The following is a 14,310-nucleotide window of genomic DNA, read 5'->3' on the forward strand; positions in this document are numbered from 1 at the left end:
GCACTGTGGTGGGGATGGGGCCCCCTCTGAGTGATCTCGCACTGTGGTGGGGATGGGGCCCCCTCAAAGCAATCTTTCCCTGTGGTTGGGATGGGGCCCCCTCTGAGTGATCTCTCATTGCCTCACCTTTCCTTTCTGTGCTGATTTGTCTGCAGATGTTGAGCTTCCTTTACTGCCTGGAGCCTGGCCTGAATCACTCTAAGTGTCTGCACTCTCATCCTCACATCCTCTTTAGCAGTTTGACTCTGCCCCCAAGATACAGGGGCATCAGCCAACACCCCTTCCATTGCTCCTGTCCCCTGCACATCAATGAGCCTCTGCAAGGGCAGGAAGACAGCGTGGGGAGAGGTTGGGAAGAGAGTCCTTAGCCTCTGCCTCTCACCTTCCATTTGTCTCATCTCACCTGCTTCCAAAAGCCTGTCTAAACAGCTGACTCCACTCTGAGTCACACCTTCTCAGACAGAGACACCCCATTCTGTGGCTTTGTCCCCACAGACTCCTTAAGCCTCTTTAATGTGCATTGAGGAAATTCAGAACCCAGTCATCCTGAACTTGTCTTCTTCGGAGAGGAACTGAATGTGTATTTGTGGATGATGGGTGTGCATGTGGGTGTGGGGGGCACACATTTGTCATGGTACTTCCTGCAGAAATTTCCAAATGTTCTGGCAAATCAGGGTGACCTCTCAGCCTCTCCTGAGCCTCTGATAACTACCTAGTGCCTCAAAAAGCCTCATGAGTAGGTGTCTAAAAAAGACAGACAGACATGATGCCCATTTACATTCAGAGATCATTCTAGAAACCTTCTAGCCCCCACCATCACCAAAGGCAAAGAAAGAAGGAAACTCATTACTTTGGTATCCACCATGGGCCATGACCCATTCAAGCACTTTTATGTGTCGTTCCATTAAATGCAACATTTCTGTCAGGTAGGTGTGGCAGAAACAACCTGAAGCGTTCTCCAAAATATTTAATTTTCCACATTTCCTGCCCCACCTGCCCCGGTTTCCAGATGGGGGCCATTGGATGTACACCACTTCCAGCTGGCCTACACCTCCTGAGCAATCCTTTGTGCCCCCTCTCCTCACCCGTCGGCCGACCAAGTCCCCCCGTGGGGGATCGGGACCATGAGGCTGCCCAATGGGCAGAGCTACACGTGGGGGAAACGTGGAGTCCTGGGCTTGGAGATGCGCCACCCGAGGGAGCCATAGTCACACCCAGCTTTGTGTGAGAAGTGTTTTATTGCCCTTAGTCACTGAGATTTGGGTTTGTTTGTCGTAGCAGCTGAGCTTACTCTAATACAGCACGTGGTTCACACATCACACATCACACATCAGACTCAAATGGCAGAAAACAGCACTTGAACTCCAGTCTGCCCACCTTCAAAGGCCATCCCCTTTCAGGAACTCTGGGCTACTGCCTTTGATGTGCACTTCATTGAGATGTCATCTGCACCAAACAGGGAAATGCTGACACACAGTGAGTGTTGTCCAGGCCTCACTCTTCCTGGGGTTCAGCCTCAGTAGCTGGGGCCACAAAGGTGGCAATGACAAGGCCTTTCTGCTGCCAAGGTGGGGCATTATCTCTTGAGAGCATTCTCATTCCTTCACAAAAGAATTCCAGATGGGGAGGAAACTTGAGGGTGGACACGTGTCTCTGAGGAACAGAGGTGTAGGGAAAGCAGAGAATACGTCGTGGGCACAGTTACTTAAGCGTCTCAAAGACAAACAGTAAGGATCGCTGAGAAGCCATTTCAGGGCTGGCGCTCTCAAATGGGGCATGTTGTCTACACCAAGAAATCATCTGCCCTCTGTATGTGAGTACTCACCGGGTGCCAGACACTGTGCTGGAGAACACAGTGGTGAATTAAACAGTCCCGGCCCTCCAAGTTTAGTTTGGGGGGGGGGGCTATTTGCACTGCCTTGGTAGACCACCATAGACTGGGGGTGCTTATCAACAGCAGACATTTATTTCCGGACTGTTCTGGAAGCTGGAGGTCCACGATCGAGGCTCCAGAAGATTCGGTGTCCAGTGGGATCTCCCTTTCTGGTTCACAGAGGGTGTCTTCTTGCTGTGTCCTCACGGAGGGCCGAGGCGGCTCTCTGGGGTCTCTTTTATAAGGGCGCTATTCTCATCCGCGAGGGTTCCATCTCATGACCTAGTCGCTTCCCGGGTTTAATCACTGAGGCTGCAGAAACAGGGTGCAATACTCAGATGTGTGGTTGAAACAGCTGACTCTGGCGGCTCTGTGGGAATGGAATGGAGCAGCCAAGATGACACATGGAGGTCACATAAAGGCTGCTGCTGTGGACACCAGCAACAGCCGTCAGTGGGCTGAATTAAAGTGACAGAGGGGAGGGGACCGAGTCGTGGCAGCCAACACCATGCTGGAAAGTGCCACCTGAGTCCAGCCTGGGCCCACTCAGCCTGCTCTCTCAGCTCTGAATCTCTTCCAGCCTCCGTAAGATGGAAGGGGACAGCCTGGACCCTGGTCTTCAGAAGGAAGTCAATGGAGAAGGGAGGCCGTGTCCCCTAAGCTCCCTTAGAACTAAAGGGAAGGCACCAGCTACCCCCTGGGCTCAATGTAGAGTCAGGAGCGGGGAGGAGTCCAGCCCAGGCCAGGCACTGGCACCACAGACCCATGATTCCCGGACCACCAAGATGGCGGAAAGGGTGGGTTGAGGGGCTGGGGCAGGGCGACCTCCCGATAGGCTGCCCCCCTGGAAACTGACTGGGGGCACTGCATTCTCAAACGATCCTGAGCCAACCCCAAGATTGCCCCAAGGCCAGCAATATCTTTCTCCAGAGTCACCCTGCCAGATTCATGGACGAGGGGCCGGGCCAGGAACAGGAAGCTACAGAATTAAGATGTCTTGGCTTCCCCGGGGAGCCTGAAATTCCTTCACAACAGAGCCTCCAGACATCCCTTTGGCTCCTCTGTCCAAAGGTGGAGGGAGAATTCCCACGACACCATTTGTTCAGCGCCCCATCTTGACGCCCTCCGGCAGTCTGTTGTTTTTGGCGTCCGCACTTGGCGGGCCACCTCCAGGTCCTCGCTCCTCTGAGATGTGTCGCGGGCCTCACTGTTGACGTCAGCGTTTCGCTGACTCAGAAAGAGTCAGAGCGTGGACTCTGCAGATGTGTGTCCAGACCAGGGCCGCAGCTTTGCCGAGGGAACTGCCAACGTCGGGCCTGTGGGGCAGCCCAGCCGGGGTGGTGGGGGGGGGCCTCCGTGGCTGGCGGGGCCCGGACGCACCGCCCTCCCAGACTTCAGTTCCAACTCCGTCTGGTTTGTTGAACTGGCAACACACCGCCAGCCATGTCCCACCTGTCCCCAGCTCACAGGGCCCCCGATTTTATGTGGGGAAGCGAAACAACGAGAGAAGCTTCGAGGCGGTGCCATGGCCACGGGTTTGCACAGCTTATCCAGCCAACTTCTGAAACGTTTTTATGAGTCTTGTGCTTTACGTGGGAGGATTTTACAGGGACTAGATTTGTCCACATACGAGAGTCATCAGGTTGTGGGAACGAGCCTCTGTCCGCCTTCGTCATCGACAATGATCGACTCCCAACCAGCCTCAGGCCACCCATACCCCTGACCCCTCCCCCCACCCCACCCCCCGCCCCCCCCGTGCCATTTCTGAGCAAATCCCGACATCACACTGTTCCGTTCTTAAACATCTCAGTATGGAACTCCGACCAGATCTTTTTATTAGAATGTCCAGGTAGGGAGGAAATGGGGCAGTTTACCATCTGACTTTTACTTTGACTCTGCCTAGTCAGGCCTGAAAAGAAGAGACAAGGGGAGAAATAGACGATGACAATTCATGTGGAAGACTTGCATATGGGGGCACCTGGGTGGCTCCGTCGGTTGCGCGTCCGACTTCAGCTCAGGTCATGATCTCACAGCTCGTGAGTTCGAGCCCCGCGTCGGGCTCTGTGCTGACGGCTCGGAGCCTGGGGCCGCCTTCCGATTCTGCCTCTGTCTCCCTGCCCCTCCCCTGCTCATGCTCTGTCTCTCTCTGTCTCTCTCTCACATATAAAATAAAAAACATAAAAAAATTAAAACATAAAAGACTTGCATATAAACAAGGGGCCAGTGGTGGCAGGGTGGTCTCTGTTGAGGCTGGATTAGGAGAGGGGCCTCCAGCACCCCAGCCCGTCCTTCCTGACCGTGCATGGGTGGGGAGCAATGAGGTTCCCAGGGCAGACATGGAGACTAACAGGGAACTGGCCCCCCACGTGGTCCCACTTGGACCATGGGAGCCCACGGGAGTTCCAGGTAGAGACCTCAGCAGTGCGCGTGGAGGCCGACAGGCACTGAGGGTGGGGACAGGCGTTCCGCTTGCCAAAGTGGCCCCCAGCTCTGGGTGCCCTTGGGTGGCCGTGCTCTGCGGATGTGGGCACAGCAGCAGCGGCTGTGGGAAGATGCTCGAAAGGGCTGTGTCAGCAGAAGACAGCCAAGGGCTTTGGGAACAAGACGACCAAGGTGCTGACGCGTGGGGTAGAGAGAGCAGACAGGAGGTCCTGGGGACACATCATATCTTTTCGAGCCAGGGCTGTGGCAGTCAGACTGCTTCCCAACCCTGAGAGCTGGCTGTGCCACAAATACCCTGTGGGTACAGGACGCTGGCCGTGGTCAGGAGCAAGCGGGGGACACACGAGGCGACCGTGATCTCTGGAAGGGAAAGGTCAAGGAGAGGCAGGATGTGGGCTCTGCAGCTACACCCCAGGGTCTGAATCCTCACCCTGCCACTTTGAGCTTTTGGGAAACGTCCTTAAGTGTCCTGTGCCTCGGTTTCCCCACCTGGAAGGCAGAAGGCCCCCCCTGCAGAGTGTGGGCACTGAAGGAGCCATTCAGGTAAAATCACGTGCCTTGCCCGTGTGAAGCGTCATTTTTATTACGATGATCATGGCTGGGAGGATGTGACGAGGATGGGGGATGGGAGCACCGACCCCAGCCTCGGCACCTGCTCGGCCTGCCTCTATGGTCATCCCAAGCCTCCTCCCACATGCCGCTCGTGCCAGCAGACCTCGACTTCCTGCTTCCCAAGCGCCCTTGTGCCCCTTTCTGTGTCCTTCCCTTTACCTGGGATTCTCCCCTCCGCCTCCGAAGCTCCCGTCCTATCTCTAACCCTGTCAAGAGTCACCTTGTCCGTGAAGTTCACGCCTTCCCAAACTCCCACGGCCGTCCCTCATCGCCCATGAGCCTTTGAGGACCAGTGCGGACCATGCTCTAGGACTGTAAGCCCCGGAGTCGTGGACTCAACATTATTGAACACAACAAACACGAGCTGGGGGCCTGCTGTGTGCTCGCCCCGGGGCTGGGTGCTGGGGATTCGACATGAGAAAGACACAGCCAGTTCCTAGAGTCCAGCGGAGAAAGCAATGAGTCAACAACTACAGGGCGACGTAATTGAACTATAACGAGATGTGAGTCAAGCTCTCGGAGAACCCGGAGCACTGAACTCCTGCTTAATTTTTGCACCCTTCAGCAGGCACACCGTCTGTATCAGCGCATGATCAATAAACAGGTCGCATGAGGAATTATCCCAACGTAGCCTTCGTCTGACTCTCCACAGACTCCCATGCACCCTGACCCTTGGCCAACCCTTCATTCAAGATTTAGGCAACCGTGGGGGCTCCAGAAGGGTCTGCTGGCATTTTTCCCCCCGGGTCTGGGCCAAGGCCAGCCATACGGTGGGGACGGGTGCGTAGAATGAATTCTAAGTGTAGGACGTGGCCTGTAGTCCCCCCAGTCTGCCCTTCGCCCTTCCAGGTCTACCTCGCCTGGTAGGAAAAGGGGTGGGTCTTTTTCCCGGAAGGGATCTTGCTCTCAGGTCACTGGAGGTATTCTGCAGTCTCACCCCGGGAGCACCGTGACAAGGCCCTCTCGCCAGGAGTCGCTCAGTGGGACGTGGTGTGCAGGACGGAAGGCAGGCCAGCAGAATGAAAGCAGACAGCCCCAAACCTCACCCTTTATGAGAAAGCAATCCTGTCTGGCCAAGACTGGAATAAACCAAGCCCAAGAAGAGTGAGGGTCATGGTTGAGATGTTTACTCTCGGGGCTCTTGACCGGACTTTTAGAACATGGTTCCGGCTCAACATTTTCCTCTGTGAAGATCTTCTTCCAGAGTCTCTGTGTTGCCCTGATCCCCGCCCATCAGAGACTCTCTCTGAGCTTCCATCAGTTTACAGACTGTGCCGCGAACCTGCTGCGTCTCGTGGTGCCTTGGGGCGTTATTTTACAGATAACGGTGGTAACCCACCTTCATGGAGGACTTGCCTGTGCCAGGCCCCTTGGGTACCTCCTCATTTCACCTTCCACAGACCCCGAGGCAAGAACTGCTATCCCCATTTTACAGATGAGAAAACCAGAGCTCCAGGTGTTCGATAGCTAGCCCAGAGCGACAGAGCTGGCAGGAAGTGGCAGGGCTGGACCTCTGTGCCTCACCAGTCGTGCCGGGTAGCCTGGCTCCTCCCCTCTAGGAAATGTATCCTAAACCAGTTTGGGACACAGAGCCAATTTTAGTTTTAGTTTTAGTTTTCCTGCTGTTCTCGATGAACAGCTATCGATGGATCGCTTGACCTGCAAGACTGTTTTAAATAAAATAGATTATGCCTCTTTTAAGACATCTGAACCTCTCAAAAATCATTTCCAACTTTTTGCGAAGCATCTCCGGACAAGAACAATCTACTGCTCCCTGACCTTGCGGTCACGCCCCCACACTCAGCGCCCACGTGGACCTTTTCCTGTCTCGCACATGCGGCCTGGAGACAAAGCCAGGAGCACCGAGACAAAGAGGCAAAGACTGGAATCTATTTCAGGCAAGACCCTGAGTGGCTGAGCTAGAGGTTTGCACAGAACTCCAAACGTAATTTTAGGAGAAAGCACGACTCACCCCTTTAAGCCCTACCCGTTGGTTTTGGTTATGTGTCATTGTTTATAGTTCATAATTCCTCGCATTTTTCCCCCACGACTGCAGTTAATTTAGAAGCTGGCTTGAGGACAAGATACTTATGGATGCGTATGCCTGATTAGGCCTAGCTGCCTGTGAGTTTCTCCAGCCACTGGGAAAGGTGTGCTTTATAGAAGGGCTCAGAGAACCCTTGACATTATTTAGACATCCAATTCGTTCGCAGTTTCCTCCCTGAGAGGACTCCCGGCTTGCTCTCTCCAGACGGGGTGTGTGTGTGGGGGGGGGGGGCGCAGTGTGCGGGGGTCCAGAGGACAGAGACATGACTGCAAGATCAAGGTCAATGTGGTTTTTCTTATGCAGGAGATTACGTCATTCATACTTGAAATTCCCATGCAGAACAATTTGATTAAATACTTATACGGTCCAGGTCACCCAGCGGTGGGGGAAGAAGACAAACAGCCCAAGGCACTTGATCAAAGATCCCAAGTTTCACAGACAGCAACGGTAGGTGCCTAACTGTGGAGGGTCGATGCGCTAAAATATTTACTAACACGTTATTCTCGATGTATGAAGCACTACCCCGAGCCCTGTCTCTGTGGAAGGGAACACGCGTAAAAACTTAAAAAAAAAAGTGCACCCACATAAAGCTGAGTTATGGCTACAAGATGAGTCTCCCTTCCATATAAGGAACGCTTGGAAGAGAGTTATGGACGGGATCATCTGTTATTTCTCTGGGCCCGAAGACACCAAAGCCTGCGATAATCTTGAGTGGGAACAACTATATTCTCCAACGTCTCTCCTGTCTCTGAGACAGGGGTTTCAGACAGGGTGGCCTCATCACTTATAGAGGACAATGGAAGCAGCTGGTGGATTCCATGGGACGGAAGATACCAGAGCTGTCCCCAGGCAGGGGGCTCCTTGTTGGAAACTCAGTCCGGGAAATAGTTTGGAGAACTTTCTTTGTGCCGGACAGTCTGCCCATCCAGGACAACGGAGCGTTCCCGGATGCGTGTGACAGCCCTCAGGGAAGCCTGTTGCTGTAAGGGCTCGAAAGAGAACGGCGTGGGGGGGGCTCTGCACGGACAGGTGGCATTCGAGACGGGCGTGCAGGACGGTGGGTGCTGCTCCTCCCTGGGTCTTCATGCAGACTGCCCCCCCCCGCCCTCATTTCCGGCCAGCAGCCGCTTCCAAGGAGGCAGCCAGCGGGCACCGTGTCCTTCCCCACACTGGGAGGAGCTGTGGGCACCAGTCACGGACAGCGCGTGCGTGGAGGGCAATGTTCCCAGAAGCGTGGGAGTGGGGCCCAGCCGGGCAGCTGCCCTCCCAGATTCTGGGCCACAGCCGTCTGGCCCCGGACGAAGAAGAGGCATGCAGGGGGCAAGGTGCTGTGGGTTCTGGAGCGACCTTGTCACCCCAGGCACCATCGCTGGCCTTCTCCAGGGGGTGCACTGTCCCCTGCGCACAGGGTCCCACCAGCGCAGCTGCATCCCCGACGTGGGTGAGCCCTGCTCCAGCCAGTCTCTGGTCTCCTGCCCTTGGGTCTGCTGTACCGCAGGACAGGGACCCGTGTCCCTTCTAGAAGAGCCTGCCCTTCTGCGTGGTCCACTTGGCTTGTGGGAAGGGTAAGAGAGGCAGAGACGGTGCCAGACTGATGCTAACCTGTTCCCCTGGTCCTGCCAGGAGCCTCTTCGGGCACGAGGCCCCCAGGCTTCCTGTAAGGAGGGTCTCTGGGGGCCCCTCAGCCAGACAGCTCAGTGGGAGCCCTCTGCAACCCTCACTTAGCTCGCAGTCAGAACGTGGGGCCGGGGAAGGACCCTCCAGGGAAAGAAGGGGAGATGCCCTGTGTGCCCAGATTCCCCCAAGAGAAAGAGCGTCTGACAAAGGCATGGAACGCAGACCAGGCCCCGGGAGGAAGCGCGCAGATCTCAGGCAGGGAGAGGGCCCTTCAGGCTGAGATTTCCTTCTGGAATGCTAGGTTGCATTTGTTCCAGAATAGTAACAAGACAGTCCCCACTTTGGAAAGAAGCCGCCTTTGATGTATTGTCTGGTGGCAGACCACAGCTTCCCCTGGTCCACAAACAGGACGTGCACCATGAAACACCGTGCCCAGCTGAGCCCAAGGGAAGAAGGTCTGGCCAGTAGAGGAGCGAAAGTCCAGCCTGAAAGACACGCGTGTCCTCATAATGCCGGGACGTTTCTCTGATGTAAGGTGGGAACTTTTCACTCAGTGAAGTGTCGGGCACAGCGTGGGGAGCAGGGAACGCCTGGGCGCGCCGGATGCTTCCACACGTGGGGAGCCCAGCTGAGGCCCCAAGGGGTGTGCCTAGCAGCGGAAGAGGGTCTGGGCTCCCTGGAAGGGAGGACTTCCTAATTACAGGGATCTTCTTCCAAAACTAGGTAGGGAGCTCCCCGTCACCAGAAGTGTTCAAGCAGTCTGTACAGCCGTGTGACGCCAGACTTGAAGCTTCTTGCCAGTCCTGCTAGACTGAAAGCAACTTAAAGAGACCTCAGACCACCCCCTGTCCCCCGGTGGTTTGAAAGCTCAGACTGTGACCCAATGCGGATCATTTCTGGCTTACCAAGGGAGCTCCGCCATCATACTTCACGGGGTGGGGGGTGGGGGTGTCTGAATCTTTTATGGTTTTGTTCCCAGCCTTGTGAGGTCGGTGGGGGGCGAACCCTTTATTTCAGGAAGGTAGCAGGAGCTGAGAGGAGCGTGTGTTCAAATTCACATTCCCCTATGTTTTTGGAGTCCCAGGGAAAGGCTCTGACTGGCCAGAGCCCTCTCCCCTGCACCTCGTTATTGCCAGGCTCACCCAAGCTGCCACAGTCTGTCATGCAAGGAGCGCTTCATCTCAAGACCTTGGCTTTGGAGGGGAAAAGGGGGGGATGCTTGCCCCACCTTTGCAATGTATCTCTACGGTGTATCAGTTGCCTATAAAATTCACACGTCACTTTTGAAATTTAAAAACGGCTGTTTTAACATTGCTCAGTTGGACCGGGGTGATCCCCATCACAGCTCGGCCCCCTTTGGCATAGAGCCGACTCATCAACCCAGCGATGCCATCTGAAGTCTGAAGCAATGGCTAGTTCTTCAGATTGCCTGCAACCGAATGACCTGGAAAGAAGGAATGCACAGCTAGCGAACGGAGTGTTGTTTCATGTGCGGTGGGTGGCGGGATGGTGGGGAGGCGGGCATTTTAGATCTGGGGTCCCCAAGGAGGCCCAGGATCATAACATTCCGGAACTGCAGGGCCCTGTAGGGATCTGCTAGCCCAGCACTTTCTAACTGTGCTTCCCAGATGCCTGGGGGTCCGTGGGGGTCTTCTCCCATTCCCTCTTTGACTGGAGCACATCTGCTGTGCTTTACAAGGCGGCCTAGCAAGGGCTCGTGGCTAAAAAGCTATTGCAGCCCACGTTCAGCAGAGGAGCCCGGAGTTCAGCAGAGGAGAGGTGTTCATGCATCGCTTCCTACGTGCATGCGGGAGCCGGGCTGGGGCCTCGGGTGCAGCCAGGCCAGGCTGGCAGTTTGCAGGGGTGCTCTGTGCAGGAGGAGGGCACCGTTTCTGAGAATGGCCAGCAGCCCCAAGCTTAGAAGGGCCCCTGAGGGTTTGCGGGGGGCGCATGGCAGCGGGAGGCGGCACCACGCCGAGTGGTTCCAGTCAAGGGGTCTTTGGGATGCCGGGGGAGGGACAAACCTTGTGCTAGAAGATTCTGCTTTCCGTGCAGGCCTGACTTCTCCGGCCCTGGCGTTCCAGACCTACAGTCCCGTGGCCTGCTCTTGGCCGGCTTCCCTAAGTCCTAAACGTCCCGACCTTACACCAACACCTCGTGTGGGGGCCTCTCTCTGGGATGAAGGTCGTCGGGGAGGCAAGGCGAGTTTGTGATAATTACACTCTCGAAGGGGTAAAGCCTGTTGATGGTTGCCACGTGGAGACCGTGAACCTGTGTGGTCAAGTTGTTTCTCCCAAGTAAGTCGTTAGCTGCCCGGGTCCTTCTTCCTGGGTAGGAACAAACACTACATGCCAGCCTCCGAATTTGGAATCGTTCTTCGGGTGTGTGTGTGTGTGTGTGTGTGTGTGCACGTGTGTGTGCCGGTGAGCTGGCACTCACAAGCCGTCTGTGACTCAGAGGCACCCATGATCCCTCCCTCTTCTGTCTTTCTGTTTGGACTCAGACCCCCTCTGCTCGGCAGGCATGTGTTTGCTGCGGCTCCAAATCTCCACTTGTTCTCCGCCTTCTGCGGCTGCTTCTCAGGGCACCGCCACCCCGGCCAGCAGCAACAGAGGAAACACAGGAAAACCTGGAAAAATATTTGTTTCACTAGCAGAAGTGATCTGCGTGAGGCTCCGAGGGATCCGGGTCCGTTTTTAACTGGCTGGCCGAGAGCCGGGCCGGATGAGTTTTCCTGCAGGACTGTTTTTGGTTTTGGTGCTCAACTCTAACCCGTTTTTTGGTTTTTGGTTAAGTGGTGCTCAACTCTAACCCGATCGCTGGCCCAGCGGAGGCTCACCCGTGGCCTGTCCAGACCTCGCTTTCCCTGGATGGGCAGTGCCACGCATGCTCGGTGGAGTCTCGGGCGAAGGGCCGGGTGGCCTGGGTCACGTCAGCTCGGGGGCGGAGCCACACGGTCCAGGTGCTTCGTGGCAGCTCCTTCTAGGGCAAGTCCCACCTCTCTGTGGGCGTGGAGTGCCAGCCGGAGAGGAAAGTGGTTTCGGAAGAAAACCACCTCCAGGGCGGTCGGTGGGGGAGCGGAACCCCACAAATTATGGGGCCTGCATCACTTACAGCTCTGGATGTGGTACAGAAGAGGAGCTGCAGCGGGGAGCCTCGGGGTCCTTAGGAAGAAATTCAGCAACACAGCACAGAGCAGGGCAAGTGGCTGGGCTCCCTGAATCATCTCAGATTCGGCTTTATGTTTTATTTTTAAAATGTCTGTTTATTTTGAAAGAGAAGGAGAGAGAGAGAGAACGGGGGAGGGGCACAGAGAGAGAGAGAGAGAGAGAGAGAGAGAGAGAGAATCCCAAGCAGCCTCCACATGCTGTGAGCACAGAGCCCAACGTGGGGCTTGATCTCACAGACCGTGAGATCATGACCTGAGCTGAAATCAAGAGTCGGATGCTTAACCGACCAAGCCACCCAGGCGCGCCTCTCAGATTTGGCTTTAAATCAAAGTTCCCGGGTTTCCTCAGAGAATCTGCTGGAGAGAGAGGGGATAAGGGGATCGCGACCCTGAAGTTTGGGTCTCTGAGGATACGTGCGCCTCTACAGAATGGCCCAAATCATTGTCACACCCTAAAACCGTCCTTGTCACCCTAGAATTCCTTTCTGGACTCTGGGTCTGTGCCTGTGTCCACCGGGCACTGTGTCCTTCTGAGTAAGAGCTCTTAGGTTCACCTTGGAGGTAGATTCATTCACTGTTTTCCAAGGAGCGTCCTTTCCAGGGAGGTAGGTGTTCTCCAGGGGGACCAGGTGTCTCTGGGGTGTCCTGGTGCCTCCCTTCTCCCCTGCCCAGGTTCACGCTGCTCCCTCACCCAGCACTGTGCTGCATGGCTATGTCGGTGGACCCCTTACTTCTGCCTCCAGGTTGGGGCAGAAAACAGAAAACGGGGACCCCCCGCAGGAGCTCACAGGGAGGAGATATTTGTTCTCTCCCCCTCCCTGCTGAGCTCTTACCTGGAAGTTACACATCTCCTCAAACTTCGTTATTATTGTTTATAGTCCAAGTATAGTGATCATGCAGTGTTCTGTTAGTTTCAGGTGTATAATGTAATCATTCAACAGTTCTCCGCACTCCTCAGTGCCCACGGTAATAAGCGTGCTCTGAACCCCCTTTATCTGTGTTCCCCCCACCTCCACCCACCTGCCCTCTGGCGACCACCACTTTGTCCTCTGTATTCAAGAGTCTGGTTTCTCGTTTGTCTCTTTTCTCCTTTGCTTGTTCGTTTGTCTTGTTTCTTAAATTCCACACATGAGTGAAATCATATGGTGTTTGTCTTTCTCCGATTTCACTTAGCATAGTACTCTGTAGCTCTAACCCTGTCATGGCAAATGGCAAGATTTCGTTCCTTTTCGAATACTATTCCATTGTATACATACACCATTGTCTTTATCCCTTCTCAGTCGACGGACACTTGGGCTGTTTCCCTATCTTGGTTATTATAAAAAATGTGGTCGGCATAACGGTACACAGACCTTTTCAAATTAGTATTTTCATTTTCTTTGGGTAAATGCCCAGTAGTGTCACGACTGGGTCATAAGGTAGTTCTATTTTTAACTTTTTTGAGGGACCTCCATACTGTTTTCCAGAGCGGCTGCACCAGTTTGCATTCCCACCAACAGTGCGAGAGGCTCCCTCTTTCTCCGCGTCTTCGCCAACACCTGTTGTCTCTTGTCTTTTTGATGCTAGCTCTTCTGACTGGTGTGAGCTGATGATCTCATTGTGGTTTTGATTTTCACCTCCCTAGTGAGTCTGAGCATCTTTTCATGTGTCTCTTTGCCACGAAAGACCTCAAATAGCCAAAGCCGTCAAGAAAGAAGAAAATGCTGGAAGCATCACAGTTCCAGATTTTAAGATATACTACAAATCAGAACAGCAGATACTGACACAAAAACAGACACGTGGATCAATGGAACAGAATAGAGAGCCTAGAAATAAATCCACGTTTATATCAATTTGGTCAATGAATCTATGACAAAAGAATCAAGAATATGCAATGGGAAAAAAGTCTCTAACAAATGGTGCTGGGAAAACTGGACGGCTCCATGCAAAAGAATGAAACTACCCAAAATTGTTACACCATCCCCGAAAATAAACTCAGAATGGATTAACGACCTAAATGTGGGACCTGAAACCATAAAAGTCCTAGAAGAGAGCATAGGCAGTCGTTTCTTTGACAGTGGCTTTAGCAACATTTTTCTAGGTAGGTCTCCAGCGGCAAGGGAAACAAAAGCAAAAAGGACCTATTGGGACTTCATCAAGATAAAACGCTTCTGCACAGTGAAGGAAACAATCAACAAGACAAAAAGCAACCTACAGAATAGAAGAAGATATTTGCAAACGACGTCTGGGATAAGGGGTTAATACCCAACATACATAAAGAACTTATATAAGCCAACACCAAAAAACAAATAATCCGATTAAAAACTGGGCAGAGGACCTCTCGGCCTTTTTTCTCTTCCTCCGCTTGACCACTCTCCCAGCAACTCAGGGTCTCTGAAGCGGTGAGTGCAGGACGCTACATGAGCCCGTGGCTTCTCCACTCTGCATACGCCACCTTCGGAACCAGCCCCTTGAGCACGCCCTCCTCCGCTATCCTAACTGGAGTTTGTGCTGTTCCCTGCTGGGTCTCTCTGATCCACCAAGCAGGAAAACCATCTTTTCTGGACTCTT

General features: G+C 54.2%; 1 long non-coding RNA gene across 1 annotated transcript; it reads left to right on the forward strand.

Annotated features, from left to right (window-relative positions):
* Positions 1–7,189: 7,189 nt before the first annotated feature.
* Positions 7,190–11,342, forward strand: LOC121014868 (uncharacterized). The gene is made up of 3 exons (XR_005783471.1): positions 7,190–9,126; positions 9,315–10,085; positions 10,647–11,342. It is a non-coding gene; the product is annotated as an uncharacterized LOC121014868 (long non-coding RNA).
* The last annotated feature ends 2,968 nt before the right edge of the window (positions 11,343–14,310 follow it).

This window comes from Herpailurus yagouaroundi, unplaced genomic scaffold, assembly GCF_014898765.1.
Source record: "Herpailurus yagouaroundi ecotype Mexico unplaced genomic scaffold, PumYag 203, whole genome shotgun sequence".
In the NCBI taxonomy this organism is placed as follows: Eukaryota; Metazoa; Chordata; class Mammalia; order Carnivora; family Felidae; genus Herpailurus; species Herpailurus yagouaroundi.